The sequence below is a fragment of the Acanthopagrus latus genome, chromosome 8, assembly GCF_904848185.1.
Source record: "Acanthopagrus latus isolate v.2019 chromosome 8, fAcaLat1.1, whole genome shotgun sequence".
Lineage (NCBI taxonomy): Eukaryota > Metazoa > Chordata > Actinopteri > Spariformes > Sparidae > Acanthopagrus > Acanthopagrus latus.
This window is the reverse complement of record NC_051046.1, coordinates 19,155,121-19,174,058: the sequence shown is the minus strand read 5'-3', so window position 1 is coordinate 19,174,058 and position 18,938 is coordinate 19,155,121. Positions and strand designations below refer to the sequence as shown.

At 39.4% G+C, this 18,938-nt stretch overlaps 2 protein-coding genes across 7 annotated transcripts in view; both read left to right on the top strand.

Moving 5' to 3' along the window:
- The window catches only part of borcs5 (BLOC-1 related complex subunit 5), a 37,649-nt gene extending 34,803 nt beyond the window's left edge, over nucleotides 1–2,846 (top strand). The window contains exons 6-7 of one of the 2 annotated variants that reach the window (XR_005076416.1): nucleotides 1,487–1,572; nucleotides 2,537–2,846. The gene's annotated coding sequence lies outside the window, so the exon portion shown is untranslated. Of the gene's footprint in view, nucleotides 1–1,486; nucleotides 1,573–1,974 lie in introns of both variants that reach the window. The other variant, XR_005076414.1, reaches the window with a different exon arrangement.
- LOC119024189 (alpha-1,3-mannosyl-glycoprotein 4-beta-N-acetylglucosaminyltransferase C-like) overlaps nucleotides 1–18,938 on the top strand; it is a 51,846-nt gene that overhangs the window by 16,841 nt on the left and 16,067 nt on the right. For all 5 annotated transcript variants that reach the window (XM_037106713.1, XM_037106715.1, XM_037106717.1 and 2 more), the window contains one exon: nucleotides 1,487–1,572. The gene's annotated coding sequence lies outside the window, so the exon portion shown is untranslated. The remainder of the gene's footprint in view (nucleotides 1–1,486; nucleotides 1,573–18,938) is intronic.

The window sequence follows — 18,938 nt, the reverse complement described above, 5'->3', positions numbered from 1 at the left end:
ACTTTTAAAAAAAAACAAGCAAAGTCTACACCACCATCTGCTCGCTCCAGGATTTTACTTTTAATCAAGCCTGCAGCCTCGCAAGAACCAGACGCGCTCTCACTCCTGCAATTTAGCATCTTGTACTGAAAGCGAACAGAACACACAGCATAACATGTTAGGTGCGTCCTATCCAAGTCGAAATCCAAGCGTGGCTCCGCTGCCATAAACAGATGCCGCATTTGGCAAATTAGTCTGAGATTACCGCAGGTTGCTTGTTTTCTTCCAGAGCAACCTGTTATTTCCCTTTTATTTCTTTTAGATTTTCTTTAACTTTGTTATTATTAAAAAAAAAAAAAAAAAGTAGAACTGAAGTTCATCAGAGACAATCCAAGTGCTGTAAGCCAATCCTCCAAGTTTGTAGGTTGTATGACCGCAATCACGCAGAGGGTGTAGTTTCCCTGCTCAGAGCTCATTCATTAAATGCAGTCAGTCATTGTTATTTATGTATTGTCTGTATCGTTCGCACACATTTTGAAACAGCGCTTGCTTTTCTTTAAGAGTGTATGTATTGCAGAAGCTTAAGTATTACCAGTCCGTGCTTGGGCTGCTTCACATGCACTACTCCACTGTTATCAGTGTTATCTTCCCCTGTAAATCAACTGCCCATGCCATGAGTTTAAAAGACTACTTACTTTTTCAAAAGAGAATGACTGTCAGCGCCACACTAAATCAAATCAAAATTTTTCAAAGTTTCATTTGTCAAATGTCAGTACATATGTGCATTGTAATGCAGGGTGGAAATACAGGCCAAAAAGGTTTTTGTGCAATAAATAATTAATAATGGATTAAAAGCAAAAGCAATGGATGTAAATGGATAGAAGTTATAATATCTTATATAATGTATGTAAATTAAGTCTTAAAAAAAAATGCATATTAGCCTGGTGTTCAGATGTTTTTTTTTTTTCATTGTGGCTCAACATAACAACACTTACAGATAACAGCATTTAACAGATGGACTGATGATGAAGTCCGGGTCACTTTTCATATGTCGGCGGACTAAATTGCCCAATCTTCGCAACACTTAAAATGTACACCGTAACGGGCCGAAGTAATCTCATTCCCTGAGAGGTAGTTTGTGGTACTTTGGGAGGAAATGTGGCCTTGCAATAGTTGTAAGGCAGTCAAGTACTGAATGTACCTTTCCGGAGGATAGAAAGTAGCTCAGATTTGGAGTTGACAAGCCAGCATGTGACAGAGTTGGTCACCAATGAGCCGGTTGTTTTTGTGTCTAAAGTCAGATGTAGCGTTTTCAGAAAAGATCACTTTCATCGCTCGACTCTAATACTTAAGTCTTACTGAAAACACACTCCTCTGTATCAAATGGCCAGACAGTTCATTAGACGGTGTGTGGGTGAAAATGCATTACAGTCTTTTGAGCTACAAAACTAAATGCCTCACCACATATTCCTCTCTCCTTTTCTTTGTATGCCTTTTGCTCTTCCAGGCTTTCTCATTTCATCAGTAAGGATCCATGCCAGTCCACAGAACCCTCCCAGAAACAACATACAACCTGACCACACTGGCAGGCAGGTAAGAATTAAGTATTCAGTGTTCAGATTGTGAGGTGTTTTCTCACATTGTTTTCAAATTAGCGGCGATCGCACTTTTTGATTGTTAGTACACGCGTGACTCCTATCACCAGAACAGCAGCAGCATTACTTGTCGGTCTGCGTCATCATTTCATCTAAATGTGTCAGTTCTCGGCTTTAACTGTATGGAAAATCTAAAAACACCCTTGTGAAATGGTGATTCAGGCATCAGAATAACCGAAGAAAAAGCAGCAGAGATCCTACATTAAAAAACATTATATCACTTTCTAAAAGTAAGGTAACAGAACAGAAGTCGAAGAGTTTTTTTTTTTAACTTTTTTTTGACAAATCCCTTATGTTGAGTTCACAGCATTAATTATTCAGAGGGATGTGTTTTTTCTAGATGACAGCAACTTTAGCAGTCAGAAAGTTTCCCGTGGTTTGGTGCTCTGATCTGCTGTGGAGACCCTAACGTACACACGCATTAAAGATTCATCTAGACAGCTGCTCCTGGCTCAGTGCAGCATGTGTTCACGTTCCAAACTGAGTAGGAAAAATCACATCTACTTCTCTCGTGAACATCCCTGGCTATTTTCGCAGTGATAGAGGGGAGAGGTTTTAACATAAAGTAAACTTGAATAGACCGGAGGGGGGGAAATACTGTGTTGCTTGATTATGTAAGTTTTGTCTGATACTGTGAATCCAATCTCTGACTCATGGGGTCAGCCTTATTTTACGGGTACTGAATGAAGAAGGATTGCAACTACCTCTGCTTGACTTAATAACTCAAGAGTGGAGTAAAAAAATCGACCCAATCGCCAGAATAAATGTTTGTAAAGTATGTTTCAGCAAAACCATGGATTAGTTCAAACTGGATGTTTCTTTCTGTTGCAACTTTACATTTTTTTATGGGCTGACTTTTCCATTTCTCTTCTGTCACAACGCTGTGCTAATGGTCTGCTCAGGTTTAGGCACAAAAACCCCTTGGACTAGGTTAAGGAAGAGGTCATGTTTTGCCTTGAAAAGCTTGTTTTGGTCTCCACAAACACTGCTGGAAATGCTCCAACTTAGACTCTCAGCTCTCAACTCTGCTTCAGGTTTCACAGCCTTATTGCCTTTAACTTCACCACCATCCCCTCTGCCTTCTGAAATGAAAGTCAGTTCATTAAATGTAATGTGAACGTGCTGTGACATGTATTGTAGAGTTTTTATCACAGCCTGTGACTCGCACAAATGTCAAAACTCCTACTGAATAAAACTCTACTTTTTAATGAATTTTAACATCGAACTGTCACTTGTTTTTCTGTTAGTTGTGAATTTGTTTGTCATGGTTTCAAACTCTGCCCAGAGTTTGACTGAACTTTTATCTAGAAGTACAAGATGAGAGTCAGAGGAGAGCAACACATCTTCAGCAATATGTCTGTTGTCTGTGGTAGATTAGGTTTTTTTTTTTTTTTAGTTTTTTTTATTATCTCTTGTGTTTCAAAGGCGTTTGATCTGCCTTCCTCTAACTTTTCACAACTTAGAGGAGGAGAGCCTTCAGCCGTCCCACAAGGCTTAATTATCCCTCAGACTGATAACAACCTGGTAAGATGGGAGGCCGAGAAGAGAAGGGGAACTAAGAGGAGATAGAGATGGTAGGATTAATGGAGATTGCCTGATATTACCTGGCCTCTGATCAAAAGACTGTGTTGGCAGGCGGAGCACATAATCCTCTCGATTTCTCACCTCCAAGCCAAAAAACTGCTGGTGCTGTGTAGCTCAATGGAAAGAGCAAGACATCACTGACCGACCTGGTCCCCAATGGGAGGGCTCATACTACTGTAAATAAATATCTGAAGGCGTGAATCACATTAAATCTTTCATCAAATAGGTCGGGGTCCAAATGCCACAATTCTGAGGCTGCTATTTTCATCTTGCGTTTTTATTAACCAAGTCCGTTCTTCAGTTTTACTTAACTATAGTCATATTCTCTGTGGATAGTCCATAGAGACAATCATTCTGGAGAGTATGTTCATCATATACTTTATCTATTTGTCCTCTGAAATACTGCTCAAATTTGTCCACATTATTAGGATATTTGCTCAAGGACATTTTGACTTTTTGTGTTGTTGCTCAAAAGACAAATCTATGACAGAAATGAAGTATTACTATGCATGTGATATATTTTTGTCATAACTGAGTAAATTCCAACATAGTTTACTGCACTAGTGAAACATCAAAGTTTTTTCTCCTTCTCTGTTCTATTTAATCTTGAAGGAGACATATTCTGCTCATTTTCAGGTTCTTAGTTTTTTTTCTGGCCTAAACAAACTAAATGAACAAACTCTCTTTATTTTTGTGACTGAATAAAGTGACCTTAAAGGACAACACAATTTCATACTGTTTTATTTTGTTCATATGTGGTTGACCCTGCCAACTTTCTAGCTCCAACAGTGTTCTTATTCAGTTATGGAAAAAAATAAACATTTCTGAGTAGGAATTTGAATTCCAAAACTACATAGTGCCCCTTTAATGCTCAAAAAATGCATCATTTTTCTTATATTGTCCAGTGCTGCACCACTGTATTCCCACTCTGTATGAAACACTCTGAATTAGCTCCTGTCTCTTTAAGGCCACCCCCAGCCTGCTCTGATTGGTCAGCTCACACATGCCTGATCCAACACTGCTCACAGTGTCTCTGGTCAGCTCTGTTCTGTTTTCATCTTCCAGTCAGTATTCACTTCTACCAAGACAAAAGGCATGGATTATGCAAATGTGTGACATGGTGGCACAGAATTAAGGGAGGGACTACTGAAGAGGCAGTTCAGCGGCAGTGTTTTCTGTGGGAGAGAGTGGCTCCTGTAGATGTGAACCTATGTAACACAATGAAGAAGGAAGTTAAAAAAAAAAAAAAACAACTGAAAAAACATAATACCAAAATGTTTGATTAAAAAGAGACATATTGTTGAAGTTTTTACATATGCACATATGCAGAGATGAACAGACACATGATCAATGCTGAGGATGCATATACCTTTTTAAAGCAAAAAAAAATCGCTCTGCTGCAACTTCTCCATTATAGCAGTCCAGCGAGGCCAATTATAAGGCCTTCAAAACAGATAAAAAAGCCTCTTTCAATAATGCAATGCTCACTGTGCAATCACACGTCTTTATGTCTGCTAGTGAAAAAAAACAGTGAACTATGCTCGCCATCAGGTCGGGTTATTGAGTGTTTTTTTCTGTATTACATGTAGCCAAGAATAGTCGAGTCAATAAAACCTGCTAGAAAATGTGGTTTGCAACCTGCTTGTAATGTCAAGAACATATAGATACTGTTATGCTTTCAGCTTCATCCAAAACAACGTCTATTCTGTTTTTTAAAGCCTTACAAACAACAGTCAACATCTGACTGTTCAAACCCAGTGAGGAGCTGCAGCTTAGTGGTTTAAAATCTCATTTTGTGCAGAATTATAAATCAGGGGAAACATCACTTCTACAAGTCTAGCTTGATAAACAGCGACTTTATCCTTTAACAGAGATGTCATAAAGCTAAGCTGCTTAGCAGACAGAAAAAGCAGCTATTTGGGTTTGCACTTGACAGCACTAATCTCGTCCCAAAGAGAAATCTACTTACAATTTTGTTATATTATCAAGTAATAATGATAATCTTCAGTCATGATATTGTCAGAGTCAGTATTTCCTGGTGTTTGTCTCTTTGAATGAGTTCACATCAGAAGAAAACAGACATTTCCACGGTGTGATCCACCTTCACACTGAAGGTGAACTTTTCCTGGCGATATCAAATGATGATGTATGATGATATCAGATGTGAGAAGAGGTGAGCTGAGTGTCCGTGTCCAATGATTCAAATATCCACTTTCACCTCTGTTGGCAAAAGTAATTATTACAAAGTCATGTGGGGCTGGAAGAAGACGAGTGGACGAGGAGAAAAAACAACGTCCATTTAACTGAGGGGGAGATACGGTCAACAGCTCAAAACTTAAGTGACTTATGTGTTCAAATCAGTGACAGTATATGAAGGATTTATGAAGGACAAAAGCAACTACCGAGCTCCTTGTATACACATAAAAACATATTTATCACCATTGTAATTTTCTGCTCCATATCGTCTAAATTGTGAGTTTATTGTCAGCTGGAAATGGCAGAAAGTAAGACAGCTGGTAATAGTTACAGAGAATAAATTGCAAAATCCATTGTAATAAAACTCTTGTATTACAATATTACTAAAGTAAAAGTATTGGCAACAAAAGCAAATGGTACCAAAAGTAAGTAAGAGTACTTATCGTGAAGTACTTTACAGTATTATACTTTACTGTAGTATACTGTACTGTACTATACTGTACTATACTGTAATTTACTATACTATACTATGTTTTACCTCAATTAAATGATATTAACATTTATATTTAAATACTACTTTTACTACCAATAAAAATACTGTAATAATAGTAATCCTCATCATATTATTAAAAAAGACAAACATAGCTGCCAGAAGAGAATCCCGACAGAACAATGTAACAGTCAAATTATACCAACACAAATTTGTATAGATACACAAGAAGCAATAATATTGTGGTATTTAATGAGCAATAAACAAATCAGCTGTTTAACAGTTCAGTAATCACTAAGTGTGCCATCAATTTGGAGCCAGAAGGACAATCAGACGGGAGCTTATCAATCCTCCGTTTACATCAGCAACCTGCTGAACCGTGAAGAGCACACAAGTCAATTCCCAACACATGCTCTGTGCTGCGCATGTGACGGTGACTCAGATCAGGGATTATTTCACTAATTAGTGAGGATACGCTCCTCGTCTTTGACACAAACTGAAGCCCGTCAGTGATTGGATCAGATAAGCGTTTGACATTCAGAGCTTGCTTCTACCTTGTTTTTTACAAATCCCAAAGAAGATTTCATCACAGACTCCTGCCCGCCTGCTCTTGAGCTCTCAAATTCAATTTTCTTCTTTTCCATTTCTACCCTGCAGTCGTGCTGTTCTGTAGCAGTGTTGTTCCTGCTGTGGCTATGGTTTGTGTCATCATGCTTTTGTTTTCCATTGGAATACTGAGAAGAAGAAGTGTGATTTCCGCATTTCTTCTCCATTGTGATTGTCAGTTGTTGTTTCGTAGCAGATGCTACATTGCTAGATTTTGTTAACTTCTCCATTGCATTTTGTTCACCTTTGCACACAATTTCTTCAAATAAAATGAATCTAAGAGGGAAATAAAGCTCCTTGAGCGTCAGATAGTGCTTCCATGTTAGCACGTTAGCTATGAGAACAATAAATCTCACACAGAAACCAAAAATGAAACCATTTCTTTTTTTTTTAATTAAGAGGACTATGTCAACATGTTTGACATGCTTCTTGAAAGGCAGTTTTAACAAATTCAACAGTCAAAATATGGAAATAAAAAGCACAAGCACACTCCCAAGGCACTCACCGAACTCTGATGCATTTCAGCATCAAGCCTTCACCGGGGAGTCCCTGACCATCTGACATTACCATGCTGTGACAATAAATGCATTGTGATAGGTTTCAAATAGACTGCCTTGTAGTTTTCTTGTGAACTGTATGTCTAAATGAATCCCTATCCGAAGAGCACCTCTAAATTAAAACTCAGTTTGAGTCAAGGAAGCACTCACACCTACTTGATGTTTTGATGGTAAAGAGACATGGTTGTTTGTTCAGTTTAACCCTTGAAGTTTATTGTCCAATATAGCTGTGATTTATAGTTTATATATGAAAAAATAATTGAATTACTATTGATAAAAATATACACATGAATACCTAAAATGTACCCTTTTTAATTTGGCTCTTAAGTGGCTGGTTAGATCTGGACTAGTGAGTTTTTTTTAAATACTCTATTCCTACACTACAATGTCAATGACCTAGACAGGGATTTTTCATTTAAATATGAATGTAAAATCATTTATGGTTAATCAAATTCTGAATGAAAGTGACTCATACTCCCTCATTTTATAGTTACATCAAGAGAAAAATAATGATTTATTTAGTATAGAAAATTAAAAAGATATTAATCCATAAAAGATGAGGCAACATGGATATTTTCTGCCTCAGTTCAACATCAAGGCTAAACTATTGATGAAAAGTCGTGTGTGTAGTTCCCTGAGCACGTGTTGTGAAGTCAGAATGGATGTGGTGCGTGCACAGTATGTGATCTGATCTACCTGACTGTTTTAAGCTTTTGATGATGAGGCTCCTTCAGTCACAGCATCCATTCTTTCCCTCTCTGCAATTGACTCATCTCCGTCTTCAACCTGCTCTCTCCCCAGCTCTTTATTATCTATGGTCAGGGAGTTTTTGCTCGCTGAGTCTGAGGTCTTGACATTTGGCCTGCCCCCCATGATAGAGACCATAATAGAGGAGACGTGATTCTTGTAGCCCTGTATGATGCATCCTTCTGCTAGACCTCTTTGCATTCCTTTCATTTTTTAACTTTTCTTTGAGTTTATTTTCTTTGAGTCAAGTGTCCTATTGAAATCTGCCTCAACAAGCTTCGCTTACAACTGGTGGAAAAATTTTCCTCTATCGTATGTTCCATTTAGTTTGTCTTGAATGGAAGCTTCCGACTACAAACATAGGAACAAAGCTGTTTCCACCTGCAATCAGTTAGATTTTTTTAAAGTAATTTCCTGAAATATTATTGCTTTAAGTCATTTGAATGTTGGCGGTATCCGTTTAATAAGTGTCATGGGTTTCTTGGTTAGTTGTTTCCTGTTTTATTTGGGTATTTTTATTGTCATGTGTTACATTCCAGTTACCATTTATTCCCACATTTTATGATTGCCCTATAAGTTTCATCTGTCTTTTATTAGTCTTCACTCCCTTGTTTATTTAAGTCTATGTCTTTCCCTATCTTTGTCAGTTCATAAAGCTGGCTTTTGGTTTATAAACCTGCATTTTAGTCATGCATTTGAGTCCCTTTTTGTGTATATCATAGCAAAATGTCAACAATGTAAACATAAAGTAAATGTGTACTGTAATAACGTGTGGAGGAAGCCATGTGATTGGACAAGAGGAGCATGACTCAAAGTCCATTATTTATGTTATCTCTGTTTCACACTGGGACCTTTTGGCCCTGCTTTTTGTCTGTGTTAAGGGGCAACCCCACAGACTCGAGGCTAACAGTGCTCCAGGACAGGGCCAACAAACCCAAGGGTAAATGTGGGTTAGCTCACTTAGGATTGGGACGGGATAGGGCTGATGGGAAAGCTCTCTTAGCCTGGGGCTAAGGCATTTTCGAATAATGCTTTCTGCCCTAAACCTAGTGCACTGTGATAAGCCGCAACATATTTAGTTTAGTGACACTTGGCTGAAACGGCTCATGCAGTCATGCAGTAGATGTTACATCAATATATATAATCGATGTACAAAATACAATATCAGTCTTTATTCTGTACACTGTTTAACAGTTGTCCTTCAGTGAACCATAACAGCCTCTTCAGGCATCACTAGTCTTTAAAGTCTGTAACCATTGATTGAATGTAACTTTAGTTTGTTGTCTCCGAGGATGTTTGATTTGGCCTTCAAGCTCCATGAATAAAACAGCTTTCAAAGGCCACGTACTTCTGTGGAATTAGTTCACAGCTAAAGTCTCAAAAGGAAACTGAGTTTGCCCTGTACACTTTCAGTGCAGTGATGACATTCCTCCCAGCGGCCTTAAAAATGGACAAAATACACTTTAGATTTCCAGCCTCTCCATTGAATAACCAAACTCAACAAAACTGTGCAAAAAAAAAAGTAGAACATGAAAGCAAACAATGTTGTGCATTGTCAAATAGACATATTACAGCAGCAGACATTTTCCGTCTGTCAGCTTTAGCAGGAACGCATAACATAAAGTGGATTGTACTCAAATTGTCAGCAACTTTTTGTGAGCTTTGTTCGAAATCGCTTTTGAGTTATGTGTAAGGTGATGGTGCTTAAAATGTCCCTGCAGGCAGCTATATTCAGCACACAGCTCCTCAAGTCTTAATAAGCTGAGCTTGTCTCCTCTGAAGGCGGCAGGCTTGCCAGGTGTCCCCACCTTTGGGGGACCCATTTTCATAGTTTCCTGACAGAAGCTTTTGATCATCGTGGAAGGCGGCAACATGCGACAAAAAACATCTGAGTGTTGTTTTCTACCATCCCAGCCAAAAACAAGACCAGGCACCGAACGAAACAGCAGATATTTCTGAGTCGTCCATTGTTGGTGCTGTTTAGCAACTAATTTAATAGAATAAATGTGGCAAATTACTAAGTACAGTTAACACAGATATGTTGTTTTTGTTGCAAATTTTACTTTTTCTTACATTAAATTTTCTATAATGTTGTGACGGTGCTGTGCTTATAGTCTTGTTAAGTTAAGGCAACAAAACCGTTTGGTTAGGGTTAGGAACGGATCTTGTTTTGGCTTAAAATAAAAAATTGGGTTTATTTGGGTGGCTGGTATCTACAAGCAAGTACATAAGGGAACTGCTGGGCCTTAGTGGAGGTATACGCTCTACTGAGTGCCTTTCTAGTTGTTTGTTTTTGCCATTTCTACTCAGAATGTGGTTTATTGGGATTTTTAAATCTTTTATGAGACTTCAGGCTTTCTTCATCTGAGAAAAAAAGTATCGCACTGGAGCACCAGACCATCATCAACTGCATCAGCATCAACTCAACAGAGTCTTTGAACGAGAAAAGTGTCGGCTCCAATCCCACAAGGGAAGGAAAAAACAGGGTTTTTTTATGAAACAATGTACATCATACATTATGATCTCAGTCAGAAAATGAGATTTGATTTAACCTTCTACATGCAGGCAGGGGTTCGATAAATACACTAGCTGAAGAAAAAGAGGGATATGAGAGGCAAATCGACTTCAGGAACAAAATTACAATTGATCTGGTGAGCAGAGGGAAGATTGTTTACACTTCCTGCAGTGGATTGTTATGCTGGTAGTCGAAGTAAACCCGTGGCAGAGTCAGCCGCTCATTATTCTTCCAGGCAGCCGTGCAGTCCTCAGATTGGGAATGAAAGTGACTTCAGATAGTTAAAAAAAATTAATTGATGTAGCTGAGGTTGCTGTGGAGGTCCTTCTCCAGTCTCACAGTCTCCTCTCATCAAAACAGCTTCTCTGTAAGAAAAACAGTCATGGAGAGATCTGCTGCCGCTCTCAGCCAGCAGAGAGATTCAACAAACAGAAGTAAAAATGTTTTCCTCCAGCACATCCGTATCTCCACTTTCAAGGCTGAAGATAAACTGTGGGACTGAGCACTGCCTTCAGTTGGTCTTTTTAAAAGCAAAATCACATCCAGAAAAATGAAATTTTGACATAGATGAAAGTCTTGAGTGGTATCATTGTCATTTGTCCAGATTAGGCAGGTATTATAATAAACTCTACCAATAAGAATGTTTCTCTGAAAAGTTTTGATACAGGACATTACAGATACAATCTCTATCCTGATATGTTTTATATTGGTTGATGGTGTTTAGTAGCTAATGATTCAAAAGCTAGTGCCTTGCATTTATATTTTTACAGTGTTTTCATTGTGTTTGGTGTAACCATACAGGCTATTTTTGTCTTTGAGGACCAAAGTGGAAACAACAGATTATTATTATTTGTTTGTTGTGTTTTTTTTCATTTTATCCTCTTTGCGGAAATCGGATTTTCCTTTTAGGTTGAAGTCACATTCTTTCTTTTTTCTAATCTATCTTAATCTAGTTTATACTAGTCCAGTCTAATCCAGTTTAAATTGAATTACGTCCAATACAATGTAATCCAATTCATTTTGGTCAGTTTCCATAAATAGCTCAAAGACTTCATGTGACGTTTTGTAATATGTAAAGGCACATTTTGATCATATAGTCTAATTTAATAGAATGATTTTCTCCAGTGAGTGTTTACTCATGATTTTCATGTCGTTATGATGTGAAGGTCCTCATGATGACAGTCTCAAACTCTCTGGTACATGGACTCTGACAGTATTTCTACACAGAGACAGAAAAATATATTATGCAATGAGACATTATGGTTTCATCAAGTCAAACGTAAAAAAAAAAAGAACCTAGCATGAAAGCTCATTGTTTGAACTGCCATTAAAGCTGTCATCATACAAGCTAACTTCCTGCCTGTCCTTTACAGTCAGCAATCCCCTCCCTCCGCTCAGTGTCACCACATGAACACGAAGCATTTATCGCCAGACATCGCAGCAAACAGGAGGATCCCTCTCTCCATGTGTTCACAACCAGACAGACTGTCCTGATTGGACTTAAGTGGGCAGGGGTGCCAGAAATTTTCTTGATAAGTAGGGGGCGAGAGACATGAGTATTGACCAAACACTCTGTAACAGTAAATACTGTTGGAATATAGAGCTATTTAACACTTGTTTTAATAAAACAAAAAAACAAATAACATACTGCAGCTTTAAACTCTGGAAATGTAAACTGAAAGACTCTGCATCACAACAGACAAGGCTAGTAAGTGGTCTTTTTTTTTTGCGTTTGACATGCTTACAAAAAGTCAACTGCACCGAAAAAGATACTCCTCAAACCAAAAACAAGGGGTCTAAAAGAGGACAGAACAGGCAGCTATTGAAAATAAGATAAATGATAACAAGGCGAAACTATAGCAAAACAGTGATTTGATACAATATGTGTACCAAATGTCATGGCAATCCATCCAATAGTTGTTTCAATCAAAAACCAAAGTGTTATCATTATATTATCATTTCCTTCTCTTTCTATATCCATGGTTGCTAGAATGGCTAAAACTTACACTAAAGCAACATTATGTAACTCATTTACCTTCAATAACACCTTCACTATTATTCCTGAAGACACCTACAACCACATTACTGTTGTTTGGTCTTTTGACGTTGCTTAGTGTGGGCCACTTTGCTTATTATTTATGAGTGAAAGATCTGTTTAGTTGATGCACTCTGGACACCATCAGACCGCCGCACTCCTGTCCCACGCTGCCGGCTTGCCCTTTCACACAGACATCCTCTCGCCCCTGTAGCTGCTCAGTTACTACCTCCAGTGGCAGATCAGAGGCGGGATGAAACTGTCCCCCCATTTCGCCTTTGTAACTTACGCACAGACAGAGAGGCGAGGCGGAGTATCGGCACAAGAATCCCGGGTAGGATCACATCGTTAGATGCGTATTTTCAAGATACAAGCTGTCAACACATAACATTGTAATGACGTAATGAGTTTTGCTCGTGTTAAGCACCGACATTACATCTGACAAATTGTTGCAGACCTGGGATTTTGTTTGCGATGGTGGTGTTGCACTCAGAAACTGTTCCACATGATGTTGCTCTTAAACGGCAAGTACGTGACTCATTATCAATGTTGGGCACTCGCAATGAATATGCAAACCAAAACTTCTCAGACACAACCAGACACAACCAGACAAAACAGAACGGGACAGAGCTTGTGCTAGGTTGAGCAACAGTGAAGTGGTTAAAGAACTGTCGCAGCAGCCTTCAAATGTGACTATTTACATCAAACCGAGACATTAGAGAAAAACATGTGTGGGTTGAATACGAAGCGAAGCTTTGCTGAACCAGGACGTCTTCCAAGAGCGAGCCAGCCTCTCGCTTGTCTGATTGATGAGTATTCTGGGAAACATCATTTTGAACTCGGAGTGATCTCCAGAGGATTTATTAGCATTCTATTATGTTCATCTTATAGTAGCAGCTTCCCCGGTACACTCTTGGCAGGCACCTGAGTAATGAAGGTTTTGTTTCTCCGCACTCTCTACGCTACATTCACAACATGGGTTTTTCGGGCTTGCCTCCAAATCTCTGCTCCTGTGTGGTTTTTCTGGATCACTGTTCACGTCTCTGCTTGGGTGTAATAAAATAATCTTCTATCAATATGAGCCGACAGCGATGTCAGGAAGCGTCCAGAGAGTAAGAAATGCCTTCACACTTTCACTTGCAGCCAAATTTTCCCCGAGCCGGCGATAACCAAATTGAGCGTATGTCAAGTGAAAGATGGATGAGTAACACAGTGAAATGAGAATGAACTCTACAGTACAGACTGCATGTTGTGGGCAAAATATAAGATACCACTGTGAATCAGACGCGGTGTTGGTTTAGTTTTATCAAACACCAGCGTACTGCACGGTGGACGGGATTTTGGAACTTGAGGAAGTTATCCCAGCTGTAATCATTTATCCTCACATACTGGCAAAACAGTAGAGTCACGTTCTCTGAGCTGCATGGAACCTCATCTGGGCCCCGAGGTTATAAAAGCTGGCCCATGTGTTTCACTACAGCTGCCATCCACCTTGCATTAATGTTTTTCAGTCTGTCTTTGATTTGTGCTCACCGCAGCATAATAAGTTATTCATGTCTGAAGTAAATCTCCTTACCTGTCACATTCCCTGAGCTGGTTTGAAAGCAGTGACAGTGGAATAACTGCGCATTGTTGTGCTGTCGGAATTATCGCAGCAACAGTTTTTCCTCCTGGGAAAATTCTTGTGAAGAGCAACTTCTGAGAAGCACCTCCGAGAACATTTTGGTAGACGGGTTCCCGAGTTGACATCGCATGACGCCGAAACATGGCAAATAAAAATAAACAATGGGTTGATGGTAAGGAACTTTTGTCAAAATTATCTATTGCATAGTCATTGTATCATTTCCTTTGTGCTTCCATGTCACTCAAATACTGTACAGCAGTCAACGTGTTGTTTAAACGCTCCAAACGATACAATGCAAAACAACTTGTTTTTGGCGTCTATGTTTCTCCCACATTCCGACATGAGCACACCAAAGTCGGATGAATGACTTACCAACTCAGGAAATGGGACTGTCCAAGGAGCGCGTTCATTCCGCATTACACTGTCCTCAACCTAAAACCTGGGCGAAAGTTATAGCTGCCTCAATACAGCTCGTCTGGCACAATCCAGGTCTCTGACAGCCTAAAATCCTGAATTGATTTGAAAAGAGATTTACTAACTAGATCTACTAACGTGCAGTCTAGCTTCTGCACCCACTTCAGATGTGGTGTTTGCTCATACTTTTAGCTTTGCAGCTACAATGAAGATTTGAGTAGATAACGATTACATTCTCGTCACTGGCTTAACTCACCCTTTAAACCCTCTTTTATAGCATCGAGTTTGAGGCCGTGCTGTTCTACATTGTCATCATCATCATCTATGTGTCACCTGTAGCTGACATGCTTCTTCTCCTAATATTGTCACACCATCTTAATCCATCTCTTTCTCCAACACTTAGAAGGGGGAACGGGGACACGTTCAGCGGTAGTGTGAATCTGTGGCTTATTATCATATCTCTGAATCATCATCAAGTCGTGTTAGAAAAAAAAAAAATTGGGAACATTTTTAAGCGGCTGATTGAGCCTCAGATCAGAGCTGTGTGCGCTCCGACACCTCTCCCTCTCCTCCTCCTCCTCCTCCTCCTCCTCCTCCTCCTCCTCCTCCTCCTCCTGCTCTCCTCTCTGCGGCGCTGAGCTGTGGGATGATTTTACAGCGAGCAGTATCGTTTCAGAGCCACAAAGATTCTGGGTGTCTCAATGCCGCTCTGCCACTGAGCAACCGCTGATGTTTCCACCACACTCGTCGCCATGGAGACCAACATCTTCTCCCCCCGTTTTCCATTGCATCTCGACAGTAAAATCCCTCTGTTTCCCATATATGTAACTCCCAAACTAGTGGCGATTAGACTGCGCCCGGTTTTTCGCTGCTGTCTGCTTCAACACGGATTTCCCCAGTTTCTGCAGAGCTGAGAGAAAGTGGTGGGCTTTGAGAATACTTAATGACTTCTGTATTTCTGTCTCAGGCAGTTTTCATTTTAGATGTGAAATCTCAGCCCCCACCCCCCACGGGCAGATAGCACCTATTCTGCATTTATGCCTCGCACAGTGTCATGCGTCCAGAGTGACAAATAGCATGCGTCTCACCTTGGGGCATTGTTGACTTCTCACAGGAGGGCTGTTTGTTATTGAAAATGTGGTTCAGACTAGCTTGACACTTCCCAGTAACCCCCCGGTGCTTTCTTGCTGATAGAATTTTATTATTGGCAAGTGCTGGGTGATATCATATCCCTTCGCCCTATTGCCCCACAGCAAGCGAAACGCAATAACAGGAGAATTGATTATATGTGGACCACAGAGCAGCACTCAGAAAATGTGTTTACTGTAGTCTCCCTCTCGTCTAAATGCCAAGAATCAGCTCTCAGCAGACGCTCCTCCGCCCAATGAATGATTAATGAGTCAGAGTGCCTCCATAACTGGTCTCCCAAACAAATTTCCACCCAGGTAGATCTGCAGCGTGTCAGTCCTTTGGCAGAACCAACGGGAAACACGCGTGTTCACCGGATTACTGTCGGCCTCAAAGTAGCAGCAGAGTCGAGTCAGAATGAAATGTTGGCAGTCAGTGTTTCTGTGAAATATGCGCTTGTCGTAGATTCTCATGACTTGGTGAAGACCTGCCTTTTATCAAGAGGTGGAGGTGGAGGTGGTGGAGTTAAAGGGATAGTTTGGGTCTTTTGATGTGGGGTTGTATGAGGTCCTTAGTCAGTGTGTTACCTGCAGTGTGCAGCACTGTCAGGAAGCAGGGCTTTGTACTGCTGAGGCTGTACCAGCAAGACATATTTTTAGCCACCTGAAATGAGTCCCACCTAAAATATATATATATATATATATATATATATATATATATATATATATATATATATATATATATATATATATATATATATATATATATATATATATATATATATGTATATATATATATATATATATATATATATATATATGTGTGTGTCTCTATATATGTGTATATATATATATATATATATATATATATATGTGTGTGTATGTATATATGTGTATATATATATATATATATATATATATATATGTATGTATGTATATGTATGTATGTATATATATGTATATATATATGTATATATATGTATATATGTATTCCCTCAACCGTTCTCCAAACTGCTAGTGTTCTTAGATTAACCTCATTGGCTTAACTGATTAATTATTCACAATCAGCATTTTGCCGGGTAAGTCTTCAAGACAGAAGAAACAGCTGGTTTTAACCCCTCCTCTTGGAATAAAGAAATTGAATTCCTGTAAAATATGAATGTGATCAGAGAGGTCAAAAAAATACTTGTATGTCGGTAATCAAAATTAGATTGGAGTTATATTCAATCAATCTTAAGGTATCTCAGATTAAATGGACTTCAGTACAAAAAGTCATTTTCTGGCAATAGATTTAAGTATCAAAAGTACAAGCAAAATTATTATATATCTCTATCTGATTACTGCTGAATTAAAAATGTGCTACTTTTGCTCTGATGCAGCATGAAATCAGCAGAGTAACCAGTGACTAAAGTTATCAAATAAATTTAGTGGAGTAAAAAGTACAAGATTTGCCTCAAACATGAAGTGGAATAGAAGTATAATGTAGCTGAAAATGAAAAGTACAGACAGGATACTTCAAAATTGTACTTAAGTATACAGGGTTCTCCCCAGACAATGGAACGGTGGCGTAGTGCCGCTATACTGCTAGCTCACCGCCACTATACTAATTTTCAATGTTAGCTGCTTTGTAGCGGGTGACGACCGAGCGTCCATCCGCCTGTCCGACCCCCGTTCCGATGATTGCAACCATTCCCCCCCACCCCCCCAGATGACGGTGTGCCGCTACGCTAAAAATTTCTGGGGAGAACCCTGAGTACAGTATTTCAGTGAATGCACTTAGTTACACAGTGATGTATCTCATGTAGAGAGATGTAAAAAAAAAAAACAAACACTCTCCAATCTGACAGTCTCACATGGCTGCAGGTCCGGGTATGAGTTGGACCCAAGAGATCAGATTTACTGTTACTGGAATAAGGACTCCCTCTGCAGCAGTGGAAATGTGATATACTGATAAAAGCTCCAGTCCCTGAACCTAACACAGAGAGCCAACACCTGCTGAACTGAATGGGTCAGCGGCCATCAGGAGAAGATTTGAATCGTAACATTGAGCTGCAAGATAATGTATACCTGCTCAGATTTTAATACTCGAATGCTGCCTCTGAATGCAGTTTAGAGTAATGGTGAGTATTTAGGGAGACTTTCACTTTTAATTTGTTAAGTTTACATTTACATTCACACTGTCTGATTTGATATGAGATAAGCAAAACACACAATTGGTTTCTCTTTTGTTTTCTATATCCCTCCCATTTTCAGTCCTTCTTGTCTCCTTCGTCGTCTCGTTTTGTTTTGTTTTTTTCTTGTCTTCTTTGTTTAAAATTTTCTGACATGATTAAAATCTACATACAGCGTGTATTTATTTTTGACACTCTAACAAAACCGGTGCAGGACATCCTTCCTAAAAGGAAGATTTGAGTGCCTCTTCCACTGCTGGCTTACACTCACATACGGTGAGCTCTGACATATAAACCACCTTTTAGTGTCTGTCAGAGCACGCCAAGTGAGACCAGCGCCGGTAAAACTTAATGGAGCCGAAACAGCGGAGAGAAACAGCTCGTCCTCTCCCTGTCTGACACTCGTCAGCATTGAAATGTTCTGATGTGCCTCTGAGCAAGGCTAAATGTCTAAAGGCTAAAGATGCACAAATCAGAAACTGTTGTCGTCGTTATCTGAGGCTATTAACGTTTCCAAGGTGACCATTTTTCACAAAATGTCCCCCTCACCGACACAACACCACCCACCTCCTGTCCACCGCTCCTCGCCCAAATCAGCCACTTTCCCACCCTTCAGCTTGGATTTGACGTCACACATCTGGACAGAAAAAGCCGACCGTGTTAGTCATCGTGCCCCATTGCTGTTCCTGAACGCTACATAATGATGAGACTGAGGGTTTAAACCCGTGCCTTGAATAGACACAGTGACACACAGAGTCAAATCCTGTGACAGTCAAGCCACTTCCTGCATCATTCAAAAAGGAACATTTTAAGCTTTGAATACTTGTTTAATGTAAAAAAAAATAAATGAATAAAAAATATATATATTTCTGCTCTAACTTTGAAGCAGCACAGATTTCTTTTTCTCCACTTCTCTGCTGAAAGCCCCCTCTGTATCACTCAGTTTTAAAATATTGTCAGCCATGTTGTGCCTGCTGATGAACGATCAAAGCACATATATCAGAGTGTTTCTGAGGGATTCAGCAATGCTGGAGTCAGTGTTGATTGATTATCTTCAAACTTTTCCCCTCCTGTCTAAATTCTCCTTGTTTTGCTTCAGGTTTGGAAGCAGCACTGTTGTTGTGCAGGGTTGTTCGCAACAGATGAAACAAATCAAACTTCTTGTAAATGATTTCTTTGATATATGATATAATGATGTAAAAATAATGAGTGGGAAATGTGTTGTAGCCCGCGGTGGT